Source organism: Megascapheus bottae, chromosome 13, assembly GCF_031878675.1.
Source record: "Megascapheus bottae isolate mThoBot1 chromosome 13, mThoBot2.hap1, whole genome shotgun sequence".
Lineage (NCBI taxonomy): Eukaryota > Metazoa > Chordata > Mammalia > Rodentia > Geomyidae > Megascapheus > Megascapheus bottae.
Window position 1 is genome coordinate 23,977,240 of NC_143521.1, and position 4,275 is coordinate 23,981,514.

At 33.4% G+C, this 4,275-nt stretch overlaps 1 pseudogene; it reads right to left on the minus strand.

Moving 5' to 3' along the window:
* Positions 1 to 277: 277 nt before the first annotated feature.
* Positions 278 to 919, minus strand: LOC150055697 (hypoxanthine-guanine phosphoribosyltransferase pseudogene; annotated as a pseudogene).
* Positions 920 to 4,275: the final 3,356 nt, after the last annotated feature.

Genomic DNA, 4,275 nt, shown 5'->3' on the forward strand with positions numbered 1-4,275 from the left:
TCTTACAGATACAATTTCAATATTAACATTGAGCAGTGGTGTCGTTTAAGAGACTTTTCGATTCACAAGTTAAACAATCTACCCACTGGGAACTGGTAATGGGCCTATAGGCTCATAGTGCAAATAAAAAGTTTAAGAATGAAGCAACTGACATTTCTAAAATACGAAACAGATAAATTCTTAGAAGGTTAATGCAAAAAAGCTTTACTAAGCAGATGGCCACAGAACTAGGAACAGCTGATGACGTCACACTCCACTTGACCACTTGTCGCTTGTCTTAAGCTTTGTACTTGGCTTTTCCAGTTTCACTAATGACACAAAAATGATTCAAATCCTTGAAGTACTCATTATAGTCAAGGGCATATCCAACAACAAACTTGTCTGGAATTTCAAAACCAACAAAGTCTGGCCTATACCCAGAGGTAATTTTCACCAGCAAGCTTGTAACCTTGACCATCTTCGGATTATGTTGCTTCACCAAGGAAAGCAAGCTCTGCATTATTTTGCCAGTGTTAATTATATCTTCCACAATCAAGATATTCTTTCCAGTTTAAGCTGAGAGATCATCTCCACCGACGACTTTTATGTCCCCAGTTGACTGATCATTATAGTAGCTCTTCAGTCTGATAAAGTCATAGGAATGGCTCTATCACTATTTCTATTCAGTGCCTTAATGTGATCCAGCATATCAGCAAAGAACTTATAAACCCCCCACCCCGTTGAGCACACAGAGGGCTATGATGTGATGTCCTCCCATCTCTTTCATCACATCTCTAGCAAGCCTTTCCATCCTGTCCATAATCACTCCATAGGATATAAATACCCTTTCCAAATCCTCAATGTAATGTTTAGGTATGCAGAATAAATCATAGCCTGGTTCGTCATCACTAATCACAATGCCAGAGCTGCGGGTCACCATATCGGAGTTGGCCAGCTTGACCGCTGATGGTAAAACGGAGGAAGGAAGAAGCCAGTGAAGGAGCAGAGGAGGAGACCGAGGAGCTACCAGAGGCTGCAGCGGGTTCGCTCAAGCCTTTCCTTTCTATAAGCTGACATTCTCAGATACATGTCAATTAAGATACAAGAGGCTAACAAGATCATAAAAAAACTGAGCAAATTATTTCTCTGAAGCAAATGGTGGTCACAAATGTGGACGTAATATTATACTTTAACACACACTTTATAGTTTTTGTTTTGTTATGAAATTATGTATTATATGTAATACTTTCATGTATTTTCAGAAAAAAAAGGGAAAGTAGCTAGTTAAAAACTGATTATAAGGCACACCCTGAATTCACAAGCTACAAAAGCCAAAAAAGACAGTTAATAATATTGAGGAACTTTTGAATTTATTTAATGTTAGAAGAATTAAATTCTAAATAACTCTTTGAAATGTCTGTATCAGAATAAAGTCATTTAGAGAACCAGGTACTTTGAGGGTAAAGATGTAAGGGTAAATTGGAGAGAGAGACTGATTAAAGGGGTGTCATTGATCAAGGTGGATTGCATTTTATAAATTGATATGCTGAATTTTAACCCCTCCATGCAGGTAACTATGGGTTTAGGGAAGTGTAATCACTTTGTACAACCGTTTGATAATAATAAGAATTTTAAAAGTAACAAAAGAATACATGATTGATATTTGCAACAAAAAAGATGAATCTCAAAATAATCATGTTGAGGGAAAAACAACGATGAAAATTTACATTGTTATATTTATAAACTTGAAAATTTGAAATAACATAATGGTAGAAAGCAGACGTATCAATGGTTGTGTAAACAGAAGTTTGAGACATTGTGGGAAGATAAAACAGAGACATTTCAAAAGTCAAGTTTTTGAGTTGCAAAACATTTATGTGGGATTCATCTTATAGCCTGGATATGATGACTAGTTTCATATATATATATACAAAAATATCAAAAGACCAAGCAAAATTTATATGAAATGAATATTTTTTCATTTAATTTCTGTTCTTTTAACTTACAAAATTGTTCATAGGGGCCAGGAGTTTGGCTTAGTAGTAGAATGCTTGCCCAGCATGCTTGAAGACCCGGTTCGATTCCTCGGTACCACATACATAAAAAAAGCTGGAAGTGGTGCTGTGACTCAAGCCATATAGCTCTAGCCTTGAGAAAAGTCCAAGGACAGTGCTCAGGCCTTCAGTTCAAGCCCTGGGACTGGTTAAAAAAAAGATTGTAAAAAGCTCTGTCTTAACATGAGAAGGGATATCAATGTGTGTGAAGTAATGCACCTTTTCTCTGGCAAATATAACTGTAACCCTTCTATTAATTACAATAAAAAAAATTAAAATACTCTGTTTTGGTCTGGGAATGTGGCCAAGTAGTAGAGTACTTGCTTAGTATGCATGAAACCCTGAATTTGATTCCTCAGTACCACAAACACAGAAAATGCTGCAAGTGGGTCTGTAGCTCAAGTGATAGAGTGCTATCCTTGAGCACAAAGGTGCTTAATGACAGTGTCCCAGCTGAGTTCAAACCTCCAGACTGGCAAAAAAGAGAAAAGAAAGAAATAACACTCTGTTTTTACGAGAGGCTGATGATTACTTCTAAATTTCTAAACTATGAGAAATATCCCCAAAATCTCTGAATATTTTGGCATTTGTCTCTACTATATAGCACTAAGATAGAAAGAATTATAGCATAGGGAATGGGGGAAAACAAGATGAGGGGCAGGGGTTGGGGGAGGGAAATGGGGACCAAGACATGAGAAAGGGTATCAATGTTTGTGAAGTAATGCAGCTTCCATCTGGTGAATATAATGTAACCATTCTGTTAATTACAATAAAAATATACGAAAAAAAGAATTATATAAGATAGAATTTAGAATTCAGAATTCAAATCAAGTTTCTTTCATAGCCTATAGTATAGCCTACACATCTTCTCTCAGAAACCAGGAGCCTGTCATGCATCTCTTGAAACCATATCCTACAATGACATAAAATAAAATAAATGAAATTTTTGTGGGTAATGAAAAAGAAAACATATATTACTTTTTTCCTAGAAAATTTACTGTTTATTTTTAAGCACTAACAATTATTTTTATAGGTATTCATATTCCATTCATATCTCTTTTTGTCAAATAAATTAGCAAGCAAAATACTAGGTAAATATTTTTAACATTTCCCACAACAAATTGTAGACATGTTGCTACTACAATTCATCAAACATTATTCTGCTCTACCCAAATATGATTCTCTATCTGACTAGATTGATGTATCTATTTAATAAATTATTGCATATTGCATTGTTTTATTCTGTACATTATGGTTAAATGGGCATGAATTTTGAAATCATACATCAGTTCAGTTCCTCACAGTGATATTTACTAGTGACATGTCCTTGAGATCCAATCTCCCTGTCTTACAAACATATTAACTGAAGTAATATATTTAAGATACATTGAGTAGTGCCTGACATATTCACCATATGTGAAATATTCATTTATTTTCCTTCCACTCCCAAGGTTATTTGAATATTCTATTAAAATGCTTAGTTCAAATATCCTACAGCTCTATAAATGGGAACTATATTATGGTTATTATTATAATTACTGTCATTGATATAATGTCTTACTCAGTGAACATGATTATTCATAAGATAATTATGTTAGTGGACTAATTTATTATTTTGTAAATGAATATCATAGTGTTAAATCTGGTCAGTTTCACAAGTTGGCTTAAAATGGGCTCATTTATATCAAAAACATATCCTATTACTACTATATTTTAGTATCTTGAGAAGTAATTTTTATTACCATCAGTAGTTTTTCTTCAATTATAAGGTAGGTCAGCAGTGAAGAAATATTTACGACTAAGTTGAAAAAAGTTGAAAATAATTTCCAAAGTGCCACAGTTGTAATGAGGAATTGTTTATTCTTTCTTCAGGATCTTTGAAAAAAACACATGATATTTCTGATAAATAGAAGATATGAGTCATTATTTTTTACCTATCAAATACTTGAAGTGATTTTTTTTGCTTGATAACTGTGGCCTTAACTTCAAAATCTGTTTATGAAGAAAGCCACTGAGTTGATTTAGGCTGAACATGTGGGAATAACTGTAGATTATAAAATATTAAAAATTAATTTGAGCCATATTTTATAATTTACCTTGAAAACTCTTATCTCTACATAAATAAATTCATCTTAAAATGCATTGTCTGTACAATTTCACTTAAATATCTGAAAAATTCTACATCTGGGAAAAAGTGGAAAAACTTGAACAATTGGACAAAGAATTTCAACTTTTTTTGTTT